The sequence below is a fragment of the Podarcis liolepis genome, assembly GCF_965112155.1.
Source record: "Podarcis liolepis genome assembly, chromosome: 1".
NCBI lineage: Eukaryota > Metazoa > Chordata > Lepidosauria > Squamata > Lacertidae > Podarcis > Podarcis liolepis.
The window spans coordinates 99,662,316-99,679,001 of record NC_139554.1 but is presented as its reverse complement, the minus strand read 5'-3'; the positions used below and the strand labels follow the sequence as shown (position 1 = coordinate 99,679,001).

The following is a 16,686-nucleotide window of genomic DNA, read 5'->3' as shown; positions in this document are numbered from 1 at the left end:
CCCATCCAGGCACTGATCTGCCTGAAGGATGGAGGTGATGCTACCTCCTTATCATTTTATGTAAGTGAACCAAAATAAGAAACTATTTCTTGGTAGATTTTAATTGTGCTTTGTTTTAAAAGGAACCACAGTTTGCCATGCGGGACTGAAACACATAAAGAAATGTGTTATTTTTATCCAAAACAGAAATAATCAGTAAATTTTGACTGGTTTTTTAACTAGGCTCCCTGTCTTCTTTCATAGTAAAACACAGTTAACAAGAAGCCATAATATATGCTGTTTATATGTAAATGTCGGACTCTACAAAATGTTCATAATTAATCCAGAGGGCCTCCCTCAAAATATACTTTAAAATATTATGATCCCATATTTTACAGCACACACTGCTTTCATGTTTATTTGTAAGCACTAACGTTTTAAGCCCTGAAACCTACATCTTAGAAAGTGCTCTACTCTCCCAGTGATAGCTAATGAGCTTAATGAATTACCCATTCTAAATTTAATACCAACGTTTCACAGAGAAAACAGATAAAACAGTCTCTGTGATTCAAAAGTTTCGCTGACCTATTTATGAGGAATATCACTTAACAATTTCATTAGAAATGAGTAACAGCTGGTGACATGGCTGTGTCCTAAAGTGTTTTTCTCTCTTAATATTCTGCATCTTAAGCAATCGAGCCTTCATAAGAAATACTTTCGTTAGTGGCAGTCCCTCCTTTGGGGAGAAAAAAATGTCAGACCACATTTTCTGTATTTTGCAATCTTGTTTTCAGGAGTGTCATGCTCCCGTTTTATTAGCATGTAGGGTAAACAAGAATGATTTGCTGATGCTGTTGAGAGAACTTCTAAGATGTCAGACTTTCCATTTAGATTTTGGATAGAACTTTAATATTAATACAAACTGAGGCATGTGTGTAAATTCAAAATAAATTAGTTCCATTTATCTCCCCTCTGCATATTTTTTAATGTTATACAGATCTGGTGCTAATATTCATGCTACAACATCCCTATCTAAACTATTCAGGTCTATATCATTTTTATTCTCTCAAAGATCCCCACTCTTAATTATACTTTTACATATAACATAGCAGATAAAGTTGTGAGATCATTTCTCTACCCAGAATGAAAGAAAATGACCTCCCAGCATTCCTTGGGGGTCAATAAATGATACTCCATCAGTGATTCAAAGAGAATACGTTGGGAGTGATCAAGCTAAAGTGAAGCACTTTAACGCTGCAATTTTAAGCCGAGGGAAAATTGGACGTTCTTCACACACACACAGGCGTATGTTGTGTATTCTTGATTTCAACAGATAAGTGAAAAGTGAGAAGTGTTATAACATTGTGGGCAGTCCTTAAAAAGGAATATTAGTGACCTCCCTCAAAGAGCTATCATGAGAATAAAAAAAAATTATGCACATACCAATGAAGGAAAAGTACTATGCTTATATATCAGTGTGTCACCTTTCTAATATAGTATATCCATTTTAGACAATGTATTGGCACTGCTATGTATAGATGTTGATACTAGACAAAAGAAAGATAGAAAAATGACAATTTCCCACAGACTAATAATCTAATCTGAAGAATTGTTGGTCTAGCATGTGAGTACTTAGGATGAGGCCTGCCAATGTCACTGTGCTAGTGTAATGACCCCAAAATGATATCACACTCATGTTAACAATAATGTTGTGCTGTTAACACTCCCAAGCAGGTATGACATTTTAAGATTCGGGCATAAGGGATAGTGCATGGTCAAACCCTTGGGATCTCTCCCATTTTCCACCACATATTCTAATAATCTCAATCATTTCCACTAAGCTTCAAGTATTAAGAAAGTCTGAGAAACCTTCAGAAGGTTCCTATTCGGGAAAGCTGGCTTATCAGCAGTTTTATGATTTGATGAACGTTCTTCAGTCAGCAGCAATGTCACCTGAAGCATTAAAAAGTCCACACACTAAGCGCTTGCAAGTCTATGGGCAAATCTGGTTTTGTTAAATTCAACCTCAGCAACTTTCCCCTCTTCCCTCCCCCCTCCCCCCAAGTTAGCTAAAGGGTATAACAATACTGCTAGATTTCTCCTAGCATCCAGGAATGAAGTCATTGTCAGTTTCTGCAAAGGCAGAATTTCTGCAAAAATATGCCAGTTATCCTGAAGTAAACCAAGGGCTGACAATGTAACTTTACGGCGAACAGCTTTGTGATAAGCAAAATGGAACAAATGCATGTAACTTAGGGTTACCAAGAATCAGAACACAACTGCAACATGTTCCAAGAATGAGGGCTACCAGGGTTATTGGAACAAGGAAGTAGCTCCTAGTGAAAAAGAGTGATATTGCAGTGGAATAATACTGGGTCCTTAAGTAGAACAAGTAAAAGGAAGTTGCTTTCACTCCTGCTTGGAACTAGAACTTTTAGCCACACATTGTTTAACAAAGAAGCTGGACTGTACATTTACTGTCTGAGTACTATATCACATTCCTTTGTTTCAATCTGTAAAAGTCAGATTTTTTAAAAAAAACAACAACACAGATCTGTGTTACATTCTCCTTCCTTACGTCTCCTTTTAAGTACACTGCCCTCTGTACACAGTTCAGTTCCCTAGTGTGTGTAAGAATAATGATAATGGCTTTGCTTGCCTTGACCCTCAGTTCAGTTATAAATCAAAACCTTATAGACCTTTTAACAGAGTAAGAGAGCCTTCCTTCATGCTAAAGCCTATGGAGGTACTTCCCTCCCAATCCTGCAAGATATCAATGAAATTTATTATAAACAGTCCCAACTTAATCCGGATAATGAGCAGTATAATATCTTAAATAAAAGAAAATCAATATGTGTTATTTCACACATATTGCAATGAACCAGAGCCCTGATTTAAGAGTCCTGAACAACAAGCATTGCTTGTGAGTAACCCCGCAAGGGATTGAAAACCTTGAGCAGTGGTCCAATATATTTTAGTTAGTGTATACATTCTCACTTGCACCTTCTATGCACCTTACTTCATACCCTGGATTAATTGGATTACATTGCTTGGAGCACATCTGTATGTAGATGCATGTTACAGCCTTATTGATCTGCTCGCACTGTTATGTATGTTAATTGTCCTAGCAAACCTCAGCATAATCAAGTGCCAGATGTCTAGATCTGACTAGTTTTTTCAGAATATTGTGTGACCCTCTGGATGACTGCATGAAAGAAGAACTGCTCCTAATGTGCCATGTCACAATAGCTGAATCAGGACAATGGCTTACTTTGTATTTTGGTTGCTGTTGCAACTAAAGCCATAAGGTTGGGGGTATACATATAAATCAATAGGTTCTCCTATAAGATTGGGTCAACTTATAAAAAGGAGCAAGACATGGTGGACACATTTAATGATCTGGGAACACCTAATGCTGTGGTGCTTATGTGCTCTGTACTTTCTAAAGGAAAATTAGGGTATACGTCTGACGATACAGCACATAATTTTTGAAATTCACTTCTGCAAGATGGGATGGTGGCTAATATCTTAGATGGCCTAAGGGACTGGTCAAATTCAGAGCCCAAGCTTATTGATCACTGAATAATAGCTGGTGGAAGTGGGCAACAGAAAGGAAGAGCCTATGGTTTTCATGTGGATTTCCTGAAGGGACATGAGAGGCCACTTTGGGGAACAGGATACTAGACTATATAGGCCAGGGGTCATATTTTGTTTTTATTATCTTAGTTACAACAAAATGATAAGCTATATTCTTAGTTCCCTGACTCAATTCATTCCTTTTATGAAACACTGCTATTCTTTTGTCACATCCTTCTTGTATGTGGCTTAAAGCAATACACATGAGGTTCTCATTTGTGAATGTAGGCCCAACCCAAATCTGCTCAGTTACAAATGTGAAATTATATCAGTCATCTTAGAGCCAGGCCATACATTATAGGCAATATGTAGAATCAGCCTGAACCAATCTTCAGAATGGCATAATTACAGTAGTATAGCTGCTTACTCTATAGACGTGGCTTACTCTCTCTTATGTTGAGCTTTCCTGCCATTACTAAGAACGTATGGTTGTAGGACATGATTCCTATGCAGCCATTTCACATGGGAAATTGAGCTACAAGTTATAGGCATGAAACAACTAAACCTAGTGGTAAATACTGCAAATGAGTTTGCTATGAAAGACATAACATATAAACTAGTGCATGAACTTATAATCAATCACATCCTAGTTGTACTTGACTTTCTGTTGCTCAAGCCTTGAATCTCAGCTTCATTTTCTAATTTTTACAATGATTTTTTTTAAATTTTCTCATAAAGTTTCCATGGCACTTAGCCAGGTTTATTAGTTGAATTTTAATAAGCGTTAATATAGCATGTTTCAAAATGTTTAACTCATCTTTTAAAAAACAGGTCACAGTAACTCCCATTTTACAGATAGGTAACGGAAGTTAAAGAACCATCAAGCTCAAAGACCATCAAGAACAGAATATGAAGAGTGGTTTCCCCAGGTCCAAGTCCAATACCAAAGCTGTTGGCAAAAGCAGCAGCAGTTTTCTCTCCCATTGTGTCCTGTTATATCAAACAATTAGATACTAATAAAGTGATCTAGCTAAGGACAACTCATTTGCTGGGCTGAGAACTGCAGGCATAAATTGAAGTACATCCATAGTATTCACATTCTTATGCACACATTCATACTTGCATACAACTAGAGCTGCAGAATAGGGCATAACAACGTTCCCAGTGTATTTAAAATGACACATTGGAAAATGAGATAGCTCCACCAGAAGGGTGTTTCAGTTCTGCTGGAATGTTGCCCTTTTTGAAAGTTTTTACCATTCCGGGAGCTGAAGAGTTAACAAGAATGCTACAAACTGCTGGCTAATATCTACTGAGAAATGCCCTTGTGTTAGTGGTATTTTTAATACTCCTTGCCCTATATTTATTCCCCTCTAGCGGATGCTTCATTAGTGCTTCTTTTTATCTCGCCTGCCTAATTCATTCTCCCAGATTTAAACAAGCCAAAAGCTCACCTTATGCTACTGCAGAAGCAATTTTTATTTTTTGAAGGTTAATCCAACTCAGCAGGATTTAGGGATGGCACTCTTCCTTGGTCGTAGGCATGTTGGCTCAGGCCAGACAGCTGTTTGGACACTCTCCATTGGGAATCTTGCCCTCAACACCCACAGTTGATGCACATACATGGTCTACTGGCTGCCTACTTCCATGCCCATCTGTTCAGATGGCATGCTGCCCACTCACAAGTTCGCTGGAACCTTGCCCTTAGTGTGTAGGTGCCAGGCAATGATGGGTTTAGATGGGCAGCCTGCAAAATATTGTAAGTGATCACTTTTTCTCCTGCAGGAAGTCCTTCCTCTATGCTAACACTGTGTGCTGTGTTGCAGTTAATCAAAACTGTGCGTTCTTAGCATGCCAAGCAAAAAATTGTGATTTCTTATTTAAGATATTTATATACCATCTTTCTGTTGTAAAAGTCTCAAAGGCGGCATACCATTTCCAAACAAACAAACAAATCTAATACAATGATAAAGCTATAGAAAGGGGAATGCTTTCAATAGCTCTTTCTATCAATACCTCTATTATCACAAAGATGACTGCCTGAAACTAAGGTGATTGTTGGGGGTGGGGGAGGAGAAAGCTACTAGAATCAGACTATAATTTATATTATCATCATGCAGCCGCAGCTAGCCTCTACACAGGATCAAAATACCCATAAGTCAAAATTATGGCACCAATAAAGAAAGAGCAGCCAAGGAAGTTTATTCACAAAACACACATTTTAAATTTAGTCCGGATCAAAATATTTGTAAGTATAAACAACAACAGCAAAAAGTGTCTCATTCAGAGTTGAGTAATTAATTAAAGACGACTGTGACATTTTTAAAGCAGGGCAATATTTTTGTTTCCTTTGCTTTAAATTGAAGAGGCTCTCCTGCTTGTGAAGGTCATGGGATTCCTTCTCAGCATTCGGTTTCATTTCACGAAGGGGCTTTGGATGCGGGCATATGTTTGTTTTATTATTCCACAGAGAACTGTCTGAGGGCTAAGTTTTCTTTTGTGAAATACATCTTTTTATTTTAATTTTAAGGTCTAAAGTTTCTTAAAGTACTTCTGAGAACAATATAATAAATGAAAAAAGGGCCAAAAGTAAATTGACAAATAGCAAACAAGAAAACCCCAATCTGGGGAATAGCCATTTCTCTATCTCTTCCTCCATTTCCTTGTATGTCACAGGATAGATAAGAAAAACAAATACAGCCAATAAATTAGGAAAGCTGGAAAGCAAACAAGGTGGATAGTCAATTCATTTCAAATGTGATGATATTGCCTAGTACCTTGATGTTTCTACTGAGACAGCTTGTTCAGACAGTGAGCTCATCAACAGCATCACATTTGTTTTGTTTTTGTTCCAATTATCTGTGTGTGAAGAAGGGCACATGGCCCCTTCAGTGGCTTGGACCATAATGAATAAGTGCCTCAAAACTGTGTGACAAACACCCTTGGATTGTAGTCTTCAACTCACGGGTAGTCTTAATCATTTAGGACTGTTTGCACCAGTTGCGCTTCCAAGGGTAAGGCCATTGGAACAGCAGGTGAAGTCCTCTTCATATCCAAGGTAGCACTCCCAATTATGGCTCTTCTGGGTTTTCTCCACTGAGAATGAATCAAAGGTAGACATTTCCTACAGTGATAAATCCTGTGGATGTTGGCTAAAGAAAACTCCAGAACTGACATGCTAGAACAGATGCTTAAAAATAAAACTGCAAATAGATAGGCCTTGCAGCCTGCTGTTTCAGGTAGGCAAGATGGCTGGAGCTTTTCGTGCTATACAACTTGTGGTCAGGCATTCATGTGAACGTACAAGTGCTCAAAGCATGGATGAGGGCATACATACAATCCCTGTCTCTAAGTGTGTGGGAGCCTCCTCAGACCACTGGGCCTTTAACATGGTGGTCTGAAGGGAGGTTCAGCACATGTAGCTGAATGCTTTCAGAAATGGCTGAGTGATTGGGAGCCCTGCCTAAGCTTAATCACACAAAGATCTAAAGAGGAGCCCACATCCCTGGGGGTGTTGGGAGTGGAGCTTGCATGTGTACCTCTGTCCCCCCCCCCCCCAGTTTGAGCATTTGTGTGTTCGGGCCTGAGCATGCCTACAGCCTGCTTAAGAAACAGGTTCCTTTCCTCCCGGTAATTATTTCATAAGCAGAATGTGGTCTACTTTGTGATTAGGAAAGGGAAACACTTCACTTCAATAAAAGTAACTAGACCAGGAGGTGCCCACTTCAAAGAATCTGCACAGCAACAAAGCTTCCAACCCACCCTTTAAAGCAGCTGGCTAGAGTTCTGGTTGCCAGAGGATTTATTTGCAAGTTATGCCTGCGATTTTGCACATCATCTTTTAGCACATAAAGGTCAGATCAAGGGTCTCCTGGGACACAGGTGAGTCCTAGGAATAACTTAAGTGTAATAGCTGGTACAGACAAAGCCTTAGGTTAGAGCTGAAAAACAATGCTACAAGCTTAATGGGAAAATCACAAAGCCATGCATGTTTCAGTGACTGATGTACGCTTCCTATGACATGAGGCAGGTGTGCCATTATTATTAGTAGCAAGCATACATAACAATTAGATACTTAAGGTGCAAAAATATTATGTCACATATGACAGCTATTGAATTTCAAATTGTTATAAAACAGCATGTCGAATTCATTTTAAAGCCTGGTGCTCTCTGTCTTTCCGGAGTTTAGATGAGCTCTGTGTTTTGTGTTTTTGTAAATCAATGCCTCCTCGTCTTTTTAGGCTATAAGGCTACAATCTGACTGCAAGGACACCCAACAGCTCCTTGTCCTTTGGCCTTCTGCCTGCGCTATGTGACTGAGCATCCACATACCTTAAAACCATCCACCCTGTCGGCTGTTATTCAGTTGCATATCACAATTTACTTCCCATTCTCTCCTCAAACATGCAACCCGGATGAGCAACAAGATGTTTCAGCTGCCATGTCATTTCAGTTTTTACATGTCTCCTCCTTTATGCATGCTCTACATCTCAGCTCATGCCTCATCTCCCCCACTTTACTGCCATGGGCTACAAGTCCAGAACAAAGCTGAGTCTCAGGGTCACCGAGAACAAGGCACATGAAGAAAAACCACACGAGAGAAAATCAATGGCCACATAAAGCACTGCTGTGAAAACTCATTTTTGATGGATTTTGCAATGGTGCTTGCTGAAGTTAACAATAATTAGAAGACGACGGATGAAATATGTACTATTGTTAACACTGTGGATGAAGCAGTGTACAGTGTAGAATGGCTAAAACTATAAACCACACACCACCTGTAACATCTGAGTGCAACTTTCAACTATTTAGACATCTAACAGACTGCAGTGGACATCTACATTAACAAGGTGAAAAAGGGATTGGGGTGCAGGGAGGGGATCCCACAAAATGTTTCTAATTGCCACTGCTTGGAGCCTTGTTTATGTTTAGGCATATGTCACAAAATTACATAAAGCACTTTTTAAACATATATGTTTTTACTCATCAGTGAAATCTTTTAGATGCTCAGAACCTGTGCTTACTATATCATTAACTGAATTTCCCCCCAAACATTACTCCAGAATAGTTGCTATCTGTCCCTGTGATGGACTGCAGATACCCTCAGTCAATTCTTTCCACTTGTTGGGAATTTTAACAGGTGCAGCCTTTCACATATACGGCTACCAGCTACGGATGATGGGAGTTGCTGTGCAGCAACATTTTGAGGCCTGCAGGTTCCTCACCTTAGATAGGAGGCTAGCACTTCCTATAATCTGACCAGGGGCACAGAACACACGTGGTGTGGTGAATTCATTACAAGGACTGTTCCGTTAGCACAAGTATTTCTGCTTCCTAGAAGGCACACTTGCCCTCTCCTCACCTTGCATGCTGCTCTGGGAGTTCTCCCAAGCCCCCAGAGCTGATGGGGGACACATGGGGAGGGGAAGGGAGAAAGCCCCATTGCACTGCCAGTTCCTGCTAGAACTCGTTAGTTGAATCTGGGCTGTTGTTTATCCATTTGAAGTAATACACATGACCCTGCTTACTATGGGGCATTTATTAACAGACCGTTTAGAACCTTAAGACAAAGCCGCACAATTAAATATTAAAGTGCCCTGTTATATCCAGTACCATTAGCATTGCCCTTTCCTACAAACTTTCTTCCTTCACACTTCGGAAGATGCTTCTGTTGGTATTTCTACTACTTTGTGAGGTTTATTGCAACAGCCTGAACAACTGACTATAAAAATAGTGATCTTATGATCCGAAAATAAGATGTGAGGGCATTTTTGCACGTGACACTAATTTTTTGATCCTGTTCCCCCACTCCCATTTGTGAGCATGTGTGAATGCTGTTAATACTGAGGAATAGACCCGTTTCAATTTAAACATACATTCAACCCACTGCAGGTATTAAATTCATATTATTGACTGGGTTTCTGTCACGTTTATAAAAAAAAATCCAGTAAAAAACAAATCGTTGAGCAGCTATTTCTTTTGGTGCTCTTATGGGCTCCCCTGAAAGACAGGAGTGAATCAACGGGTTCACAGGCTTCACAAGTCTTGGATCTGAGCAACAATGCATGCAGATTTTACAAAACAGAGCTACTGAACAAACTGCCATAGGGTATACAACAACCAGCATGTTCCACGGTATTTAAATTACAGCTTCATATGGCCAACCCACCCTTTCCCTCATCTCTCAGATCCCCATATGGATTTGGCAGCCTAGTTTAAAAGTATAAGTAGACATAAGTGGAAATAGTGGGTACTTCAGTGGATGAGGCAATAGATAATGGCCAATAGAAAACTAGGGTTCTTTTAACAGAAATAACTGAGCAGGACATCTATCAGATTACAGTGGTGCCTCGCAAGACGAAATTAATCCGTTCCGCGAGTCTCTTCGTCTTGCGGTTTTTTCGTCTTGCGAAGCACGGCTATTAATGGCTTAGCGGCTATTAGCGGCTTAGCGGCTATTAACGGCTTAGCGGCTTAAAGAAAAAGGAAACAAACTCGCAAGAACTCGCAAGACGTTTCGTCTTGCGAAGCAAGCCCATAGGGAAATTCGTCTTGCGGAACAACTCAAAAAACGGAAAACTCTTTCGTCTTGCGCGTTTTTCGTCTTGCAAGGCATTCATCTTGCGAGGTACCACTGTAAATAAGTTCAGGAAGGAGCGTGTATTGGATAGATTCTAGAAGGAACAGAAGAGCAGAAGAACATGGCATGAGGAAGAAGGCAAAGTATAAGTCCATGATTAAGCCTTTTATCCCAGCCTGCCAAATCCACATTGAACCCATACTGGTTTTGGAATTTTGCTTGGTAGGTTGAGCACATCTCTATAGAAAAATCACCATGGAGCCCCTTAAATCAATGTATTCTCACCATTCATTATTTATTACAGTTTTAGTTTCAGGTTTCGAAAACAATTAAGGAGAGCGTTTAGTATGAAAATTACCGTAATTGCTTGCTAATTGAGGTTATCTGCTTCACATTATTCAAAAAGCAAATTGTGTTGACACTTGTACCCAGAAATGATTACTTAATAAACAAAGTCAGAATGCATCACAAATAAAACACGGCTGTCTGCTGATGGCTACATTTATCTGGTATGAACCGTTCCCAGGAAAGATGTTAGGGAAGATGTCTTTCCATTGTTTAAACTCACAATTACAACTGAAAGACTATCTTCCTGGATTCCAGTACATGGTACATTTCACACAGTAATCAGGTAAGGGAATTCGTATTCACAGACAGTAAAAATGACCAAATTAAAAGTTTGAACACTTTATATTCCCATGCCTCTCATAGTGCCTCTTCTCTCAGAGCTGAGTTCTACAGTACATTATATGACCAAACATGTTTCTGACTTCAGAATCACCTGTGTCAATCAAACTTCAAAGAAGAGATTCCTCATTTAGATCATCCACTGATCAAACATTATTTCATCAAGATAAAATTTAGGGATCTTAGGAGGAAGTTTTTTTTCCAATTTGAGCAAAAGCCAGATTTGTAATTCCAAGAAGGGCAATACATAGAAGGGTAATACCATACATACATAGTATACCCCATTGTACATCAAAGCTTGTTTGTCTAGACATTTTAATATATATTTTTTTAACAGAGCACTGCACCGGAACACGTGAACATCAAAAATCCAGTGGCTAACTTAAGTTCTGATCCACACATTAGGCCAGTTACCCAGTAGATGAGAGGTACATTCTTAGGAATTTACAAAGACTGAATTCTTCAAGAACCCCTATATGTGATTTTCATCAGAAATGCAGAATTACAAAAGTATTGTTCTTTTCTTTTCCTTTAAAAAACTAAGTTGCTTTTGAGTGTTTTTATTTCTCTTTCAACAGTTAAAAGGTGTCTGAAATTACATACTGTTCTCTTTCATTTGGACTCTAGAGCTGAGAAGCAGCATTTTACTTTGATATTAACAAAGATATCTTAACCAGAACCACAAAAGCCCTAGTTTGGGTCCCATGGCACCTGAACATCTGACTAAGGTTTCAGAAGATCCCATTGAATTCTGTTGGGCTTTACTCTGAGTACCCCAGGATATGTCCTTACAAACGGAATGGCTGTCATTCATTCCTAAAGGAGAAATTAAAGTTCTGCAATTGGGGGAAAAGTTGCAGTGGGGATAAGATGTGTCTATCATTCAACAAACTTGGTAGTCAGCCATTACCAATGCAGACACCATGGATGGGAACACAGGCCCATAGTTACCTGCCTAAAGGCAGTCACAGCAGCTCTATAGCAGATGAACAGTGTGTTTATGATTCTCTTCCCTCTCCCTCTGAAAAACTAGAAGCTGGATTCAAAAGAGGAAGGTGGAAGCTGTCATTTCATACACACAAACTGAGCACAGTTTTGATGCAAGAGCAGGGAAAACATTCCTCACTCCCTTTTCAGGTATAAACTGAATAATTGTGGCTTTGCCTAGAGGAGCACAAGCTAATAAATCCTGTTTAAAATTGGACTTTGAGTTGTTTTATTAAATAGATCTATTAATACTTGGCTTGCAGTTCATGGCTGGTATATGATGTTGCAATGAAGAGCTATTAAAGGTGATTATCAACCCCCTCCACACCCTGGTTTAACATTTTCTGACTATTAAGCTGCTCACTTTGTGGAGACAATCGTTAGTGTCTTTAATGTGAAACAAAAGCTACCAGATAAGAGCTACTGGTTGAAGATCAAATAAGCAAGACATCATTTCAGTTACAACTTCAATAACTGCAACCATGGGCAGCCACACTTTGTGCATTAATGCAGTTTAGAATTTATCAGGTACAAATATTTTGTAGTCGCTGCTCGGGGGGGGGGTGTTGGTTTTTTTTAAAGTATCACAAGTTTCTGATAGATAAAATAGTGTTTCAAAGTTCCATCAGCCACCATAATATCAGGCAAGGAGCTACACAGACAAAACTTGATATACACAAAGTTCCTGCAGCATTCTATGTTCATCGCTTGATGGCTCCATCATCAGACAACAACTACCATGTGTGAACAAGCAATTACAAATCAAACCAGCATAATTTTCCTGTCACTTCAAACAATATTTTTCAGTGGAGTCAGTTCATGCATTCAAGTGCTGACTGAAATGGATTCAGGTGCTGACTGTACCTCTAAACTGAGGCTTAGATATTTTTCTAATGTTAATATACAGATTCATGTTGGGATGAATGATGCAGTGCCCTCCATATAAGTGGCCAGGCACTGTGCACTTCCCCTCAGGTCTACACATACCCCTACAGTTTTCAGCTGTACTTTTAGGATTGTACTGTACATATAAACCCTATAGGAAGGGGAGTGCTGGTTCTCACAAATTACATCTCTGAATCATAGGACTTAGTTGTGAGCTCAGTGGCATACATGCTGCATACATGTTCAGTTGAACTGGGACCCAAATCAATAATTACTTTTAAAAATGTATATACAGCGACCTATTACATTTTAATAAAAAAATGACTGCTTTAGGCAGAAGCAACATTTGATTATTCTTTGTCTATGGCAAGCAACACTCTTAATGCCTGCTGTAATTTAAGTTGTGTAAAGTAGAATTGACAAGCTCTGCAGTCTATGTTATTAGGCTCTGTGGAAAAAGTACACATCTCCCTTCATTATATCTTTATTGCCATCATTTTGTTAAAAGTGGTCTATACATATATACACGCATGGTTAAAAGAATCTGTTTTCTTTACTTCTCCTGTCACGTTGAGTTGGGTCACTTTGTGCCACATGATGTGATGTAATGTAACTCAATGCAAGGAGACACATGTCCCTTCTCATTGGGAATTTAAAGAAACAGAGCTTTTTTTTCCCCTGTGGGAAACTAAGCAGGTCAGGTGCCCAAAACTAGCTGTGGGAAATTTGATCAAATCTTCTCAGTTTCAGTACCTACATATTTCGAATCTAATAGCATTTTGAGCATGACATGTACATGGAAGGGAGCTGATTGTCCCAATTTTAACAAAATAATACAAATGTTACAGAATGTGTATTCTTCAGAGCCACCACTCCTCTGAGCAGTATTTTCTATATGTATTTAGCATTGCAATTCCTCCACTTCAAACAGATGCTTATAAAGAATTTGCAGTATGTCTTAGTAATCATGCAGACCTTGAGAAAAGCAACAGGAGTTATTTAAAAAGTAAAATACATCACCTTCACAAAGCTCAGGTTTTACAGGTGTTGTCCCTTGCTTTTCTCATAATGAATACATGAAGGTAAGGTAGCCTAAGAGATAATGAAGCAGCTTCACAGCTGAGGTGAAATTTGAACTCAGGTGGTTCAAATCCAGCCACTTATCTACTACAGAACACCAGCACTTTCAGAACCATGGTGACCTGTATTATTCTTCAAATCATGGTTACCATAAGATAGTTTTGGAAGTGTACTGCTTTACTTCACAGTGTGTAATACAAAGTTTACACACAGTTATTACAATTATTGTTTCTAGGAATGTGTAATGGACCCACACACAGAGTTTGGGGTTCCATTTAGAGTTATTTGTACCCCAGTGGTCACAGCTCTCCTTAAAACACGTGTATATTTCAAGATACAACTTCATTTCTGTGATATCCTTGGTAAGAGGGCTGTATAAACTATGCTTAATAAGAAATTATGAGATAGAAATAATAAAAAATAACAATTTCAGATGAGGAAAAGCTAAAAGCAAAATGAACAACTCAAAAGCCCACAACCCTGTTTATTTACTTGTACAGCAAGCACCGTGTTTGCTGATAACAAACAACAAACATTCATCTAAAAAATTGTTTTCCTTGAGTTTTACTGTTCAGAGATGCTGCTGTTTATCAGTTTTTAATATACTCTTTGGAAATTGATGTGTACTTTACCCAGTCTTTTAAAAGAACCAAGAGATTCAAAGGCAGGGTAAAATACTTTCATGATTCCCCAAAGAAAACTGAGAGGGCAATTAAACAGATGGTAGCAATAAACTCACTTCTAGCACATCAGGGAATAGGGTCCCTTATTAAAAGCCTAGCACAATGAAAGCAGGAACAAAACTCCAGGGGAAATTTTTTCCTCTAGCCCATACCTTTCAACCAGGTTGTACATAAGGAACAAGAACTCTTTAGAGAACTGCTTTCATACCAAAGGAAGATTTTGAAGTAGCTCCACCTCCAGATTGCTATGCTAAAAGCCAACATGCATGTTTAAGAGCCCCTTAAGATCTGGGAGTTGCAAAGCAAGGGTGTCTAGCCCAGAATGCATGTGCTGCAGTCAAAGCCTGAAATCAAAGGACTTAAGAGATTATGACCAAGCAATCAAGACATATTGAGGGGGCATGCATGCCCTCATTTTATCAACAGCCTCTTTGCCAAGTTGAGAAACATGGTTTTCCTGCTTGAAGCTCAGTAAAGGGGGCGTGGGGGGAAGGAGACCACGACAAAATGAAACACAAAATAGACACATCCTTAACACATGTCAGCTCTCAGCAATGTTTCACTGTGGAAAACAACATTGAAGCCAGGTGCCTCGATAAAGAGGGCTTTAGATACCAGGGATGCCAAGATTCCATTAAAATGCTAAGGAAAAAAGTTGGAAAGGAGAAAACTCAGTAGATGAGTATTTTTTTCTAGGCATCAGGCACGTTAATAGATGTCTATCATAACTATCTGTGTTGGCATCTTTTCTAAGGTACGTGTGCATGACAAATGAGGGGTGAACTGAAGAGCGCAATTTGCATACTAACATGCCAAAAACTTAGATTTAAAAATAAATAAATAAGAAAAGTAGAAACCTACCAACTATATGAGCCTTTTCATGTATGCAACTCTATTTATTCTCTCTCCTATTGGCTTCAAAAGGAAGGTAGTTCAGCTGCACTGTGGACCATGGAGCTCATGGAGGTAGCCTGCCATTTCTGATACTGTTTGGCATTTTATTTTCTAGATTTGGTTTCTCATTCATCGGCACAAGTGAGCAAGGAATTCAAGGTGTAGGAAGTCACCGTCAGGTTCTACTCGGACTCTTCAGTTAGGTCCAAATTTTACTCAAGACTTCAGTCAATCTGCTTTTTATAGAAGACTTCACTGGTACGATAACAAAAAATAATAATATCTGACTGGCACAAGCAAGCACTTTTGCAGCAGGGAAGGAAGCAAGTTGAATATTGGCTTCACCTGTAATCTCTAATGCTGCTCTGCCCCCTTGTGCTGCTGTAGTGAACTTGACTGAAAAGCAGCTTGGCTGTCTTTGTACATGAAACCCACTCTCTCTCTCTCACACACACACACACATACACAAAGCCACTGTCACTTCTCACTGTTCTGGCAAGTTCAAGGTCAGTGCCTAGCTATTTTCAGCTCATCTCTTCTTGATCCATTCAGAGAGATGACAAGGTAACGTGATTTGGGGTCAGCTGTATTACAGGAACCGTTACATAAAGGGAGAAAGTAGAAATCAATCCTAGCTGACAGTGTCTTCAGGATAATCAGCGCTCACTCCATGCCGCTGTCAGCTTCCCTGCATCAAACACCATGTTACTTCTGTCAGATCTTTTTAACAGAACCATATTCTCACTTTTGGCAAAGTAAATAAATATTTCACTTGGGCTTGCATTAAATTCATTGTTGGGGAACTTTACCACCTTAGCCTCTTCCAACAAACCCCCCATTACATTTGTTAGAAAAACATATTCTCTCAATATGTAAATTCTTAGCCATGGCCATTTGTTAATAAGAGACGATGGGGGAACGATGCAGTGGTTTTTTTAGGGGGGTGTCTTCTTTTATACTTTCCCTTTTCAATCCTCTCCCCCCCGCAACCACAGCCACTTTTCCTCCAACTACATCTGCTTCTCGAAACGTTTGCCTAAACGATGCTCATCGCTGCGCCAATTCTATTAAGGTTTTGCCGTAATGTTTTAAGACACCTTTCTCAATTTGTTTGATTACGATCCCTCTCCCTGAACCATTTCCTCCCTGCAACTAGACATCTTCTTCTGTGCGGAATTATGAACATATCATTTCACAAGATGGGCTGCAGTTTAGTGGCGTTTCAGCGACAGCACATGGTATGTCAGTTTAGGGGAAAGAGCTGCTATTCCATCCCACCCACCTTGTGCTCCCATGAAACTGCCAAAGCCTGCAGTACTTCTCGGAAGAGCAATT

The 16,686-nt window shown here is 39.3% G+C and overlaps 1 protein-coding gene across 18 annotated transcripts in view; it reads right to left on the bottom strand.

Moving 5' to 3' along the window:
• Positions 1–16,686, bottom strand: part of ARHGAP15 (Rho GTPase activating protein 15) — a 368,006-nt gene that overhangs the window by 327,786 nt on the left and 23,534 nt on the right. The window lies entirely within an intron of this gene.